The following is a 16,720-nucleotide window of genomic DNA, read 5'->3' as shown; positions in this document are numbered from 1 at the left end:
TCACCCAATTATGCTATCGAGCACTAGAATTTATTCCTGCTACGTAACTGTAGTTTTGTACCCATTAACCTCTTTATTCCCCCTTCGCCCTCCACTCACTTTCCAGCCTCCGGTAACCACCATTGTATTCACTACCTCCATGAGATCCAATTCTTTTAGTTCCCACATATATGTGAGAACGTGCAATATTTGTCTTTTTGTGCTTTGCTTGTTTCACTTAACATAATGTCCTCCCGTCCCATCCATGTTGCTGCAAATGACAGGATTTCATTCTTTTTTATGGGTGAATAAGATTGCATTGTGTGGCTGGGCGTGGTGGCTCATGCCTTTAATCCCAGCACTTTGGGAGGCCGAGGCAGACGGATCATGAGGTCAGGAGATCGAGACCATCCTGGCTAACACGGTGAACCCTCATCTCTACTAAAAATACAAAAAAAAAAAAAAAAAAAAAAATAGCCAGAGGTGGCGGCGGGCGCCTGTAGTCCCAGCTACTCGGGAAGCTGAGGCAGAGCTTGCAGTGAGCCGAGATCGCACCACTGCACTCTAGCCTGGGTGGCAGAGCGAGACTCCATCTCAAAAACAAAAAAACAAAGATTGCGCTGTGTATATGTACCACATTTTCTTTATCCATTTGTCTGTTGATTGACCTAGGTTGATTCCATATTTTGGCTATTGTGAATAGTACTGCAATAAGCATAAGCATGGGAGTGCCAGAAATATTTTTAATGTTTATTCTCTTTACCAGACTGTTACCCCATTTTCCCCTTTTGGGAGGTCCAGCTCACTCTGGACTTTCGCCTCTGTGAGGATGATTTTTTTTTTTTTTTTTCTTTGTGAGACGGAGTCTCACTCTGTCACCCGGGCCTGAGTGCAATGGCATGATCTCGGCTCACTGCAACCTCCATCTCTCGGGTTCAAGCGATTCTCTTGCCTCAGCCTACCGAGTAGCTGGGATTACAGGCGGCTTGCCACCACACCCGGCTAATTTTTGGATTTTTAGTAGAGACGGGGTTTCACCATGTTGGCCAGACTGGTCTCAAACTCCTGACCTCAGGTGATCCTCCCACCTCAGCCTCCTAAAGTGCTGGGATTGCAGTCATGAGCCGCCGCGCCTGGCCGAGGATGATGTTCTTACAGGTTTGTGTAATTGTATTCTTCCTTATGGTTATACTTCCTGGATGCTTAATTCAGCTCGGTTGAGCATCACGTATATTTGTGGAATAAGTGGCTTACAACCAACAGGGGTAGATAAAACTGAACATGTTAAATGTTAAGTAACTGAAAAATGCTTTCAAGGCAGATCACCTTTACAAAATGAGAAAGCAGAAAGGGGACAAACTACTGGAGTTTTCTGGGATGAAGTGGGACCTACGAAAGCAGCGAGAGAAGGGTAGAAGGCGACATTAATTTCATTCACCTTTATTAATTATCTGGGAGGAGTACGAAGAGTCAATCCTAATGCGCAGTCTTCTCTGTTTGGAGGCGACAACCCCGTTAGTGCTATTTTGGGACATGGGGTCACCGACCTGCTACGGGTCTAACTCCCTGCCACCGGTCTCACGCTATTGACGCGCGCGTCCTGCTGGTCCCCCGGGCCCCTAGCCGGTCTTTCCAAGCCCGCCCCGCCCCCCGCCCCGCGCAGGCTTTGGGTCCGCCCCGCCCCGCCCCGTCCAGCCCAGCCCCGCCCAGCCCACCCCAGCCAACTCGCCCTTCGGCTCAGGCACCTGCCTGGCCGCCCCGCGCGGCGGGGTCCTGAGGCGCCTCGGGGAAGCGCGGCGATTGGCTGCCGCTCGCGGGTAGAGCTCGGCTCCCCGGCATTTGACAACCGCAGTCTGCAGGAGGCTGAGCTGAGCAGTCGCGGGGCCGGGAGGGGCAGACGTGAGAAGGACGGGTTGACGAACTGATGGATTGACGCGCGGGCGGCAGGAGGGAGGACCGACGCCAAACCCAGACCGCCGTCCTCGTGCTCCCGCCGGAGACCGGAGCCGGCCGCTTCGGTGCCCTGGCCGCCGGCCTCCCAGCCGCGTTCTCCTCCGTCGCTCCTCCGGGCTTGCCCTGGAGCCCTCAGGTGAGTGTGTCCGGGAGGCGGAGGCGGGGTCGGACAGCTGCACACCTCGGGTTGCCATGGTCACCCGTCGCCTCCTGTCACCACCTGACACGGCTTCGACTGGGCGGCCCCGAGGGCTGTTTGCGGCCCCAGAGAGGGGTCTTTAGTAGGCTTGGGTGCCGACTGGGAGGGGACTGGGGTCGTGGGTGAGGCCCCAGCATCGCGGGATGAGGACCTGCGAACTGCTGGGCTCCGGTCCGAGGTCACCGCTCCTGGACCACACCTTTCTTACACTACCAGTCGGTTTCTGGGGGCAGAGCGACACCCCTCGCCCTGGCACCGAGCAGCAAGTGAGCTCGAGGTTCGTGCCCATTTCGCCGCTGCGCCGATTCTTCCTTCCTCGCCCCTTGGTCGAGCCCGTGCTAGAACTGAGGGGCGCGCTCGTGTCCCTTTCTAGGCACGCCTTGGCCCGGAGGAGGAGAGGGAGCGGCGGGGCTGGGAGCCCCGCTGGGGCCGGGTTTGGCTTTTCTTACATCAGTGGTCTCTGGGAGCAGGCCTTTGGGGGTCTGGGTGTGGTCGCGGAAAGGGGCAGCGACTCGATTTAGAACTGGGATTGTACTGGAGGGGCGCCTGCGTAGAAGAACGCAAGGTTGTGGAACTCAAAGGGTTAAACCTCTTCCCTTTATTGGGGAGAAAAATATTGGAACTCTAGCTCTGGGGCGAGGCCGTGGGCAAAGGGGGCGGGGGCGGGGGCGAGGGTTGGCCAGAGCGGCATTTGGGCTTTTGACCAGATGATTTTTGCTTCTCTGTACACAGACATGCAGTTAGTAACCGTGCATGGTATCTGAGGGGACCTTTTTTTTTTTTTTTGGCAACTTGGTTTTCTCTGCGTAATGAAAGGAGAAGTCTTTGTTCCACCCAGATTCATAGATTGTGATCCTAATAGTTATTTCTCTCTTTGTTGTAGACTCTGTAGAATGCCTCAAAAAGTTAATGGCACATAAATGAACATGTAGGTTTAAAAAATGCTATAAATCTTTTTTTCACAGTAAATCCAAGTAGAATTTTTTTGTCTCCAGCGTTGGCATATGTTGCATTGACATTTTACTAAGAAGGAGAAACGCCTAAGAGCCCATTTTCCTTTATATGGCATATTTTCGAGGTCTCATTTAGGAAGAAGATGAAATGAGTAATTCTACCTTAGGTTTGGGAGGTTAGGATAGATTGCTTCCAATAGGAAAGAAACATTATTACACGGTAATGGAAAAGTCAAGCCACAACAGTATATTGTTAGGTAGAAAAGCCAAAACCCAGACACTTGAATTTGGATGCCATTATGAAGACGTAAATTTTTTTTTTTTTTGACAGGATTTTAACCTATGTTTGTCTCCCACTGGTCCATTTCCTGGTTCTTTTCTCCCTCGTCTTAAAAACCAGTACTGTTAAGAATGTGTCATAAGAGAACAGGGGTACAATCCTATGTTACTACTTACATAATGGTGTTCAACCTCTTTTCCTGTTTGTGAAATAGAGTTTATTAGTTATTTAATGGACAGCATGTGAAATACTTAACGTATGCTGCAGTTTCAGAAACGCTTTAGTTATGAAAAGATTTGAAGTTTTCCTTAGTAGATCAGTAAGCTGAAAAATCAGATTACCTGTATTTGAGCTTTCTTTTGTTACGGATTGCATTCTTGTAAGAGCTACTAAGCCTAACATTGACTAATTTCTCATTCTGTAAAATAGTGATAATGCTTGCTATTGTTTTAGTTTGAGAATGGGCTCTGAGTTGAAAGCACTTTGGAAGGCATCTGTTGATTACCTTTTTTTTTTTTTTTTTTGGAGACGGAGTCTCTCTCTGTTGTCCAGGCTGGAGTTCAGTGGCACGATCTCAGCTCACTGCTGCCTCCGCCTCCTGGATTTAAGTGATTCTCCTGCCTCAGCCTCCCAAGTAGCTGGGATTACAGGTGCCTGCCACCACGCCAGGCTAATTTTTGTATTTTTAGTAGAGACGGGGTTTCACCATGTTGGCTAGGCTAGTCTCGAATTCCTAGCCTCAGGTGATCCACCCTCCTTGGCCTCGCAAAGTGTTGGGATTACAAGCGAGAGCCACTGTGCCTGACCCTGTGTATTATTTTTGAACAGAAGACTTAAACCCAGGTCTTCAAACTCCAAATCCAATGCTGGCCCACACCTGAGGATACTTCAGTTTTGAGACTATTACACTGAATAGCCAAAGCTTGCATATTTCAACTAATTTTTCTCTATATTGAGTTTGTTTGTGTTGAAATGAAAAGATACCCTTTAAAAAGGATTTATACCGGCGGGGTGTGGTGGCTCATGCCTGTAATCCCAGCACTTTGGGAGGCTGAAGCGGGCGGATCACCTGAGGTCAGGAGTTTGAGACCAGCCTGGACAACATGGTGAAACCCTGTCTTTATCAAAAATACAAAAATTAACTGGGCATGGTGGCATGTGCCTGTAATCCCAGCTACTCGGGAGACTGAGGTAGGAGAATTGCTTGAACACAGGAGGTGGAGGTTGCAGTGAGCCAAGATTGTGCATGCCACTGCACTCCAGCCTGGGCGACAAAGCAAGACTCTGCCTCAAAAAAAAAAAAAAAGGAATTTATACCACACACTCCCTTAAAACCTTTCTTTTGTGTTCTATAGTCTTGTTCACCATAATAGCTCGATCATTGTATCCCAGTTTGTAGCGTGTTGTTAATACATAGTAAATACTCCTCAGTCATTACCTACCTGAACTTCCCCTGTTTAAATGGCTTCAGATGAATATTATCACAAGTAGGAGTTTCTTCATATGGTACGTTTAACATAATTGATCTCAATGAACTTTAACATAATTGATCTCAATGAACTTTCCAATATTATTTATTTTATTATTATTATTATTAGAGACAGAGTCTCGCTGTGTTGCCCAGGCTGGAGTGCAGTGGTGTGATCTCGGCTCGCTGCAACCTCTGCCTCCCAAGTTCAAGTGATTTTCCTGCCTCAGCCTCCCAAGTAGCTGGGATTGCAGGTGCACACACCTCCACACTTGACTAATTTTTTTATTTTTAGAAGAGACAGGGTTTCACCATGTTGGTGAGGCTGGTCTCGAACGCCTGGTCTCAAGTGATCCACCCACTTTGGCCTCCCAAAGCGTTGGGATTATAGGCGTGAGCCACTGCACCTGGCCTATTTATTTATTTTTTGAAACAGGGTCTCACTTTATCGTTCAGGCTGCAGTACAGTGGCGTGATGATAGCCCACTGCAGCCTCAAATTCCTGGGCTCGAGTGATCCTCCTGCCTCAGCCTCCCGAGTAGCTAGGACTACAGGTGCTTGCTACCACACCCAGCTAATTTTTGTATTTTTTGTAGAGATAGGGTTTTGCCATGTTGCCCAGGCTGGTGTTGAACTCCTGGGCTCAAGTGACTTGCCTGCCTTGGCTTCCCAAAGTGCTGGGATTACAGGCATGAGCCACCGCACCTGACTTGATATTTTTTAAATTACTGAAATATTTTCAAAAATAAGCTTATTCCAAAGTAAATTTTTATACTGCACAGTGCAGTAGCTCTCCCGCAGCAATTCATTAACAGTCCTTTTGACACATTGTCCTTACCAAGGCTAGGAGCTCTGAAGGGAAGAAATTTACATTTATTGAGCACCAGTTGCATGCTTTCCACTCTGCTAGGAGCTTGTTCTCGTTTTATAAGTCAACATCCTATTTTACAGAGAAATAGTACTGGGCTGGGCGAGGTGACTCATACCTGTAATCCAAGCATTTTGGGAGGAGGCTGAGGTGAGAGAATCACTTGAGCCTAGGTTGACAAGGCTCTACCAGCCTGGGAGACAGTGAGACCCAGTCTCAAAAAAAAAAAAAAAAAAGAAAGAAAAAAAGAAAGAAAAAACAGTACTACATGCAATGCAAAAAGACATAAAATTTTATACTTTTTATAATTACTCGTTATATAGTACGCTTGACGTATGTAACTCAAATAATGTTTTTTTCCTATGGCTAAGTGCCATGTTTTGTGACTCTTGTTGATGTGATGAGAAAGAAAAAGAAAGTGGAACCTTTTATAAAATCTTTGTTTTTTTCTTTTTTTTTGAGACAGAGTCTCACTCTTTCGCCCAGGCTGGAGTGCAGTGGTGTGATCTCCTGCCCGCTGCAAGCTCCGCCTCCTGGGTTCACACCATTCTCCTGCCTCAGCCTCCTGAGTAGCTGGGACTACAGGCGCCCGCCACCACGCCCGGCTAATTTTTTTATATTTTTAATAGAGACGGGGTTTCATCGTGTTAGCCAGGATGGTCTTGATCTCCTGACCTCGTGAACCACCCACTTCAGCCTCCCAAAATGCTGGGATTACAGGCGTGAGCCACTGCGCCCAGTGGTTTTCTTTGAAACTTTAAGAAAAGCTTTGGAAATGAAATTGCTGGAAGTGCAAAAATAGCATTTCACAGATAGATGATGATATAAAGAAATTTTAGGTGTATTCATTGTAAAGAGCCTAGATTATGGGATATGTTAGTTTCACTGTGTATAGTTCTTGATCAGACCACACCTGGAGCGTTGTGCTTTATTTTTTATTTATTTGTGTTTTTGAGATGGAGTCTTGCTCTGTCGCTCAGGCTGTAGTACAGTGGTGTGATCTCAGCTCACTGCAAGCTCCGCCTCCCGGGTTCACACCATTCTCCTGCCTCAGACTACCGAGTAGCTGGGACTACAGGCGCCCGCCACCATGCCTGGCTAATTATTTTTGTATTTTTAGTAGAGATGAGGGTTCACCATGTTAGCCAGGATGGTCTCAATCTCCTGACCTCGTGATCCGCCCGCCTTGGCTTCCCAAAGTGCTGGGATTACAGGCATGAGCCACCGTGCCTGGCCTATTTATTTATTTATTTATTTTTTGAGATGGAGTCTTGCTCAGTTGCCCTGGCTGGAGTGCAGTGGCGCCATCTCGGTTCACTGCAACCTTCACCTCCCAGGTTCAAGTGATTCTCCTGCCTCAGCCTCCTGAGTAGATTCTCCTGCTTCTCCTGCAGCCTTCCCCTCCCAGGTTCAAATGATTCTTCTGCCTCAGCCTCCTGAGTAGCTGGGACTACAGGCGCAGGCCACCACGCCCGGCTAATTTTTGTATTTTTAGTAGAGATGGAGTTTCACCATGTTGGCCAGAATGGTCTGGATCTCCTGACCTCGTGATCCACCTGCCTCAGCCTCTTATAGTGTTGGGATTACAGGCGTGAGCCACCGCGCCTGGCCTATTTTGGGTTCCTTAAGAGGGAGATTAACAAATATTTAGAGGAGGATGACAGGAGTGGGAGGGGATCTAGAAGCTACCTTCTGGTGAAGAATGGTTTTTGTAAGGATCAATTAAACAATGAATGTAAGATCCTAAAATAGTACCCAGTAGTTTTTGCATTGTAAACAAAGCAGTTAATCCTGTTTTGGGGATTCTACTTTAGTTGGTACCTTAATATAGATTAGAACTTTTGAGATCTAATCCTTTAATATGTATATATTTTTCACTTTCATAGTTCTTTTTTGCTTTAAAATTACAAATTGAGCCAGGTGAGCTGGCATATGCCTATAGTCTTAGCTACGCAAGAAGCTGAGGCAGAAGAATAGATTGAGCACAGGAGTTTGAGGCAGTAGTGTGCTATGAACAGGCCTGGGAATAGCAACTACACTCTAGTCTGGGCAACATAGTAAGACTCCTTCTCTTAAAAAAGAAGAAGAGGGCCGGGCACAGTGGCTCAAGCCTGTAATCCCAGCACTTTGGGAGGCCGAGACGGGCGGATCACGAGGTCAGGAGATCGAGACCATCCTGGCTAACATGGTGAAACCCCATCTCTACTAAAAATACAAAAAAAATTAGCCGGGCGAGGTGGCGGGCGCCTGTAGTCCCAGCTACTCAGGAGGCTGAGGCAGGAGAATGGCGTAAACCCGGGAGGCGGGGCTTGCAGTGAGCTGAGATCCGGCCACTGCACTCCAGCCTGGGCAACAGAGCCAGACTCCGTCTCAAAAAAAAAAAAAAGAAGATACAAAATTAAAAATTGGCTGGGCACAGAGGCTCATGCCCGTAATCCCAGCATTTTGGGAAGCCAAGGTGGGCGGGTCACATGAGGTCGGGAGTTTGAGACCAGCCTGGCCAACATGGTGAAACCCCGTTTCTACTAAAAATACAAAATAGCTGGGCGTGATGGCGGGCGCCTGTAATCCCAGCTACTCGGGAGGCCAAGGCAGGAGAAAAAAATTAAAAAGTCTCCTTCAACCCTTTTCTTCTGCTAGATCCTTGCCCTCCACCCCAATGCCATTCCTCTCTTCAGAGATAATCACACTGAACAGTTTGGCATGCATCATTCCAGACCTTTTTTTGTGTGTGGAGTTGTTTTTTTTGTTGTTGTTTGTTTGTTTTTTGTTTGTTTTTCCTGAGACAGGGTCTTACTCTTTCGCCCAGGCTGGAGTGCAGTGGTGCAATGTTGGCTCACTGCAGTTTCGACCACCCAGACTCAAACAGTTCTCTCACCTCAACCTTCTGAGTAGCTGGGACCTCAGGCGTGCACCACCACACCTGGCTAATTTTTTTTTTTTTTTTTTTTTAAGAGACAGAGTTTCGTCATGTTGCCTTGAACTCCTGAGCTCAAGCTATCCTCTGATCTCAGCCTCCCAAAGTGCTGGGATTATAGGCATCAGCCACTGTGCCCGGCCTCAGACCTTTCTTTGTATATTTATTTAGACACAGAGATATTATGCCTCTCTCCTTTTAAATAAATGGACCTACTTATATTCATTCATTCAACAAATATTTATTGATAGCTATACTATTCTGTGATGCACTTTTCCTTTTTAGAATGTATAGATATGCATCACTGCATTAGTATTCTATAGCAGCAGTCCTCAGCCTTTTTGGCACCAGAGACTGGTTGGTTTACTGGCTTCCTAGAAGAAAATTTTTCCACGGACAGGGGAAGAGGTGGAAACCGTTCTACCTCAGATCAACAGGCGTTAGATTCACATAAGGAGACTGCAATTTAGATCCCTCGTATGTAGGGTCCGTGCTCCTATGAGAATCTAATGCCACTGCTGATCTAACAGGTTGGGGAGCTCAGGCAGTAATGCTTCCTTGTCTGCAGCTCACCTCCTGCTGTGCGGCTCGGTTCCTAACAGGCCATGGATCAGTATTGGTCTGTGGCCTGGGGGTTGGGGACCCCTGTGTTATAGTGTGAATTTACCATAATTTATTTACCGATTCTGCTATTAAGGAGAGTTCTGTTTATTTCTAGTTTTTCTCTATTACAAATAAATTTTCAGGGAACATCTTTTATTTGCAAGTATTTTTGCAGGCTGGGTTTCTATAAGAATTGGAATTGGGTAGTTTACATTTAACTTTATTTATTTATTTATTTGAGATGGAGTTTCACTCTTGTTGCCCAGGCCAGAGGGCAATGGTGTGACCCCAGCTCACTGCAACCTCCGCCTCCTGGGTTCAAGTGATTCTCCTGCCTCAGCCTCCCAAGTAGCTGGGATTCCAGGCATGTGCCATGACGCTCAGCTAATTTTGTATTTTTAGTAGAGGTGGGATTTCACCATATTGGTCAGGCTGATCTCAAAGTCCTGACCTCAGGTGATCCACCCACTTCAGCCTTCCAAAATGCTGGGATTACAGGCATGAGCCACCACGCTCTGCCAACATTTTTGTAGGTAAAAATTTCATGCTGTCAAATTCTCTCAAAAAGTCCATCGCAGGCCGGGCGCGGTGGCTCAAGCCTGTAATCCCAGCACTTTGGGAGGCCGAGACGGGCGGATCACGAGGTCAGGAGATCGAGACCATCCTGGCGAACATGGTGAAACCCCGTCTCTACTAAAAAATACAAAAAACTAGCCGGGCGAGTGGCGGGCGCCTGTAGTCCCAGCTACTGGGGAGGCTGAGGCAGGAGAATGGCGTAAACCTGGGAGGCGGAGCTTGCAGTGAGCTGAGATCCGGCCACTGCACTCCAGCCTGGGTGACAGAGCGAGACTCCGTCTCAAAAAAAAAAAAAAAAAAAAAAAAAAAAGTCCATCGCAGTTTACATTCTTTTTTTATTTTTATTTTTTTGAGACAGAGTTTTACTCTGTCGCCAGGCTGGAGTGCAGTGGCGCGGATCTTGGCTCACTGTAACCTCTGACTGCCTGGTTCAAGCAATTCTCCTGTCTCAGCCTCCCGAGTAGCTGGGATTACAGGCATGCACCACCATGCCCAGCTGATTTTTGTGTTTTCAGTAGAGACTGGGTTTCACCATGTTGGCAAGAATGCTCTCCATCTCCTGACCTCGTGATCTGCCCGCCTTGTCCTCCCAAAGTGCTGGGATTACAGGTGTGAGCCACCACATCTGGCCCCCAGTTTACATTCTTAACAACAGTATATGAAGGCATTTGCCCACACTGTTGCCAAAACTAGATATTATCAGGTCTTCTTTTTTCTTTTTCAAAACTGGTAGGCCATAAATGGGTGCCTCGTTTTACTATGTGTGGAAGTGAGCATGTTGGTACCTTGTTATACAACTATTATTGAGGTTGAGCATCTTTTCATAAATTTATTGATGTTCATAGTTCTTTTGTGAATTGTCTATATGTTTGCTCATTTTTCAGCTGGAATTTTGAGGGTATTGATTTTGAAGATGCTATTTATGCTATTTATATGCTCTAGATAATAACCATTTACCTCTTTTTTTTTTTTTTTTTTGGAGACAGAATCTCACTCTGTTGCCCAGGCTGGAGTGCAGTGGCATGATCTCAGCTCACTGCAACCTCCACCCCCCTGGGTTCGAGTGATTCTCCTGCCTCAGCCTCCCAAGTAGCTGGGATTACTGGTGCCTGCCACTGTGCCCAGCTAATTTTTGTATTTTTAGTAGAGACGGGGTTTCACATCTAGGCCAGGCTGGTCTTGAACTCCTGACCTCATGATCCACCTGCCTCAGCCTCCTAAAGTGCTGGGATTACAGGTGTGAGCCACTGCGCCCGGCCCCATTTATATCTTTATGTGTGTTTTACTTAGTCCTACTCTGTGCCTTGTCTTTCAACATAATTGTTTGTGGCAAGTTTCTGTTGAATGGAAGATTTACATTTTACAATTTTTTTTTTTTTTGGACAGAGTCTCACTCTGTCACCCAGGCCGGAGTGCAGTGGTGCACTCTCAGTTTACTGCAACCTCCACCTCTTGGGTTCAAGCATATTCCTGCCTCAGCCTCCCGAGTAGCTGGGATTATAGGCACATACCACCACACCTGGTTAATTTTTGTATTTTTAGTAGAGACAGGGTTTTGCCACGTTGGCCAGGCTGGTCTTGAACTCCTCACGTCAAGTGATCTGCCCACCTGGCCTCCCAAAGTGCTGAGATTATGGGCGTGAGCCACCATGCCCGGTCTACATTTTACATTGTTAGTGTCAAAGTTTACAATTTTTTTCTTTATCTTTTCTGCATTACATGACTTAATTGAGCAGTTTGAGTAACAAAATCGTTTTTATATTGTGAATTTTTAGTACTTCAGTAATTTTAAACATACTTGTTAAAAAATGTCTGGGTTTGAATATGGAAAGAACACACATACCTTAGTCCTTAATCTCGTAAAGAAAGATTGAGGCCAGGTGCAGTCGCTCATGCCTGCAATCTCAGCACTTGGGGAGGCTGAGGCTGGCAGATCTCTTGAGCCCAGGAGTGGGAGACCAGCCTGAGCAACATGGTGAAACCCTGTCTCTACAAAAAACACAAAAATTAGCCAGGTGTGGTGGTGCATGCCTGTAGTCCCAATTACTGGGAAAGCTAAGGCGGGAGGATCTCTTGAACCCAGGAGGTAGAGGCTGCAGTGAGCTAAGATTGTGCCACTGCACTTCAGCCTGGGATAGAGAGCAAGACCCTGTCTTCAAAAAAACAAAAAAGAAAGATTGAAATGGTATTTAAATCAGATCTGAGAAGTCTTGGGTTATGCGGAAAAAATACAAATTCCTTTGAAATGTTATTACTTCATTATATGCATTAGTTTACTAATTCTTTGTGTGTGTGCAAATGTAAATTTGTTATTTATGTTTTATTATTTTTAATTTTTTGAATAGGTAATATTCGTCCATGGTACAAAATTCGAAAAGGGTATATAGTGAAAAGTTATCTTCCCATTCCTCTTCTTTTTTTTTTTTTTTAACTTTTATTTTAGGTTCAGGGGTACATGTGCAGGTTTGTTACATAGGTAAACTCATGTTACAGGGCTACTTTGATGTACAGATTCCATTCCTATTCTTTAATTATCTAGTTTTCCTTCTAGGATACAACCAATATAATCAATTTCTTACGTTTTTTTACAGAGATATTTTATGCATATATACAACATACAGTTTATATTAGGTTCTTTTCTTTTTATACTTATATAAAGTTGCACCTGCTTTAAACATAATTTATTTCTTCTGGCCAAAAATCATTCACAGTTCCAGAAGGTAAATTAAAATAATTGATAAATTGAGAACAGCTGTCAACAGTAAGAAGGGACATGTGCTGCACCCATGTTACAAATGTTAGGTGATTAGCAGACATCACAGCTTTGGTTAAAAGAGCTTTTCTTTTGTTTGTTTGCTTAAGTGATCTAATGCAAATCTATTTTGTTTCTTCTTATTAAACAGACCTTATTAATTATAGGCTTCTGATTATCCCAGACTTGATATTTTCTTTTTTTTTTTTTTTTGAGATGGAGTCTCGCTCTGTCGCCCAGGCCGGAGTGCAGTGGCCAGATCTCAGCTCACTGCAAGCTCCGCCTCCCGGGTTCAAGCGATTCGCCTGCCTCAGCCTCCCGAGTAGCCAGGACTACAGGCGCCCGCCACCGCGCCCGGCTAGTTTTTTGTATTTTTTAGTAGAGACGGGGTTTCACCATGTTAGCCAGGATGGTCTCGATCTCCTGACCTCGTGATCCGCCCGTCTCGGCCTCCCAAAGTGCAGGGATTACAGGCTTGAGCCACCGCGCCGGCCCAGACTTGATATTTTCTATATATTATTGATATTTCCCAAGAATATGTACTTTCTGATATTGAAATGTGAGTTAAAGCAATTTATAAAACTTGAAGGGAAATCATAGAAATTAGACAAATGAATCCCCTTACTTTATGAATGAAGAAATTGAGGCACATAGAGGTTAAGTGACTTGCAACATCACGTATGTATTCCTGCAGGTCTGGACATTTAAAATTAAGTGACGTGGCAGCAACATAAAGTTTTTTGAATGCCATGTTACTAAAAACAGCTAGCAGGTTTTTTCTTCCTTTTTTTAAAAAAAAAAAAAAAAGGAAAAGATGCAGTAGTCCTGTGTTGCAGTTTGATATTTTATTGAAAAGCTTCATGACACTTCATCTTCTTGTCTGCATTTTTGCTTGTGAACTTCTATTGTAAAGCACTATTATTCTGTGTTAGGCACTCTGTAATACTTGGAAGATTAAAGAGAGCAGTTTTTATTGTGTGAGATGGAATTGCAGATTAATGGAGCCTTTCTTAAGCACTTTTGTCGTGACTATAAGGTTTATGATGACTGTGCCCTAGTTCTTTTATCCTTATATTTATAATAATTCTTAGCCTGTTGTGTTTTTCTTCCTTCATACTGTGTGTTTAACCGCATTGCAAATGAACATTTAATTAAATCATATCTACTTATATTTGGTTAGAAAGCTACCAGTGGTATTTTTTCATGAAGTTTTTCCATATCTTTGTATGGAAATACACAGAGTCAATATATTATTATTACTAGTATATTTTCTTTCTTTTTTTTTTTTTTTTTTGAGACGGAGTCTTGCTCTGTTGCCCAGGCTGGAGTGCAGTGGTGCAATCTTGGCTCACTGCAACCTCCGCCTCCCAGGTTCAAGCAATTCTCTGCCGCAGCCTCTCGAGTAGCTGGGATTACAGGCGCCCCCACCATGCCTGGGTAATTTTTTTGAAATTTTATTTATTTATTTATTTTGAGACGGAGTCTCGCTCTGTCACCCAGGCTGGAGTACAGTGGCGCAACCTTGGCTCACTGGAACCTCTGCCTCCCAGGTTCAAGTGATTCTCCTGCCTTAGCTTTCTGAGTAGCTGGAACCACAGGTATGCACCACCACGCCCAGCTAGTTTTTGTATTTTCAGTAGAGACAGGGTTTTACCATGTTGGCCAGGCTGGTTTCGAACTCCTGACCTCAGGTTATCCACCAGCCTCAGCCTCCCATGGATTATAAGCGTGAGCCACCACACCTGGTCAGTTTGTTTATATTTTTAGTAGAGATGGGGTTTCACCATCTTGGCCAGGCTGGTCTTGAACTCCTGACCTCGTGACCCACCTGCCTCGGCCTCCCAAAGTGCTGGGATTACAGGCATGAGCCACCACGCCTGACGGTTTCATATGTATTATTAGCATTTTACCTTTAATCTTAGATTTCTAAAAATAATTTTATTTTTAACCCTTTAATACATCCCTCTAATCTTGTTTTACTAAGATAGTAATCAATAGGAGTCCATATAGAGACGCCATCTGGAATTAATTTCAGTACATGTTAATTGTATCTAAGGACTAGAATACTAAATACCTTCTAGCTGGTTTCCAGTCATATTTATTTTTAAAGAACACTCATTTCTTTACCTAGTCTGGATATTGGATATAAGTAAAATTTACTTTTTAAAGGAAAATTCACAATTACGTTTTTGTGATTTTAACCAGAGGCCGGAAGGGAAAGAGGGAAGGCAAGGATGAAAGGGAAAAAAGATATAGATTTATTTATTACCACTGAACTGTACACATAAAAATGGTGAAGATGGTAAATTATATATGTATTATTAAATACATATTAAATTAATTAAAATGTTAATTATTAACCTCAAAAATGTTTTTTTAAAAAAGTTATTTAAGGCCAGGCGCGGTGGCTCATGCCTGTAATCCCAGCATTTTGGGAGGCCAAGGTGGGCAGATCACGAGGTCAGGAGATCGAGACCATCTTGGCCAACATGGTGAAACCCCGTCTCTACTAAAAATACAAAAAATTAGCTGGCGTGTTGGTGCGTGCCTATAATCCCAGCTACTTGGGAGGCTGAGGCAGGGGAATTGCTTGAACCCAGGAGGTGGAGGTTGTGGTGAGCTGAGATCACGTCACTGCACTCCAGTCTGGCAACCTGGCCACAGAGCAAGACTCCGTCTCAAAAAAAAAAAAAAAAAAAAAGTTATTTAATAAGGAAATACTGAGACACTCAGAATCTTTTATGTTTTGTTTTCCGTGAAATACATTCTTACTGTTTACCTACATAAATTCTATCTGGCAAACAATTGTTCGTTCACATGTGCTGTGGACTAGCAGGTCTACCTAAGAAGCTGTCAGAATTGACTTGGGCTAAATAGTTGGATTGCTTCAGTTACAGCTCCATCCTTTTCAGTGGGTTTTTGAACAATTAAAAACAAAGTCATCTGGGCCAAAGTGATGGCTCATGCCTGCAATCCCAGCGCTTTGGAGGTCGAGATGGGTGGATTGCTTGAGTGCAGGAGTTCAAACAGTCAGACTAAGCCTGGGCAACATGGCGAAACCCAATCTCTACAAACAAAACAAAACAAAACAAAAAAAACAAAAATTAGCTGGACCCAGTGGCACATGCCTGTGGTCGCAGCTACTTGGGAGGCTGAGGTGGGAGGATTGCTTGAGCCCAGAAGGCCGAGGCTGCAGTGAGCCATGATTGACCCACTGCACTCCAGCCTAGGCGACAGAGTAAGACCCTGTCTAAAACCAACAAACAAAAAAAAACCATAGTCATCTGTTCTGTACTTTTGTAGAGACATGTCTTTGGTGACTTTTTACCTCTCAAGTTAATTCAGCTAATAGTTATTTATTGAACACATATTATGTGTGCATCTCATTTTAAAAGATAATTTTAGTAGTTCCTAAACTTGTTAAAATCTTTTACAGATTTATAGCTCCCCCAGAGGAGAGAGGAAGAAGTAATTATTATTGAATTCTAGTTCTCTGAATTAGAGAAAAGTTCTAACTTTGTGGTAAATAGTTTGAGGAGATTAGAAAATGTTAATTATATGTTATTTATTTATTTATTTAAGATAAGGTCTCACTATGTTGCCCACTTCAGCCTTCCAAAGTAGCTGGGATTAGACGAAATGGATGTTTAAAATATGTATATAGCTGGGTGCGGTGGCTCACGCCTATAATCCCAGCATTTTGGGAGGCTAAGGCGGGTGGATCACGAGGTCAGGAGTTCAAGAAGAGCCCTGCCAAGATGGTAAAACCCTGTCTCTACTAAAAATAAAAAAATTAGCCAGGTGCAGTGGCGGGCGCCTGTGATCCCAGCTACTTGGGAGGTTGAGGAAGGAGAATGCCTTGAAACTGGGAGGCAGAGGTTGCAGTGAGCCGAGATTGTGCCACTGCACTCTAGCCTAGGTGACAGAGCAAGACTCCATCTGAAAAAAAAAAAAGTATATAGTATATATCACTTATAGAGGTAGGATTTTGGGAGCCTGTATAAATGTTTCAGTAATACAAGGGGGTTAGAAGAGAATAATTCTAACATACAGTCATCAGGCATGTGCCTATGCCTATATTTATACTGTATTCAGCAACAGTGAAGCTTATAAGAATTAAAATTCTGTGCCGGGTGCTGTGGCTCCTGCCTGTAATCCCAGCACTTTGGGAG

At 44.6% G+C, this 16,720-nt stretch overlaps 1 protein-coding gene across 4 annotated transcripts in view; it reads left to right on the top strand.

Annotated features, from left to right (window-relative positions):
• The first annotated feature begins 1,694 nt into the window (after positions 1–1,694).
• Positions 1,695–16,720, top strand: part of WDR47 (WD repeat domain 47) — a 72,494-nt gene continuing 57,468 nt past the window's right edge. For 2 of the 4 annotated variants that reach the window (XM_025398566.1, XM_025398547.1), the window contains exon 1: positions 1,703–2,068. The gene's annotated coding sequence lies outside the window, so the exon portion shown is untranslated. Of the gene's footprint in view, positions 2,069–2,386; positions 2,409–16,720 lie in introns of those variants that run through there. The other 2 variants (XM_025398536.1, XM_025398556.1) reach the window with 2 other exon arrangements.

Source organism: Theropithecus gelada, chromosome 1 (genome assembly GCF_003255815.1).
Source record: "Theropithecus gelada isolate Dixy chromosome 1, Tgel_1.0, whole genome shotgun sequence".
NCBI lineage: Eukaryota > Metazoa > Chordata > Mammalia > Primates > Cercopithecidae > Theropithecus > Theropithecus gelada.
This window is presented reverse-complemented; position numbering and strand designations above follow the sequence as displayed.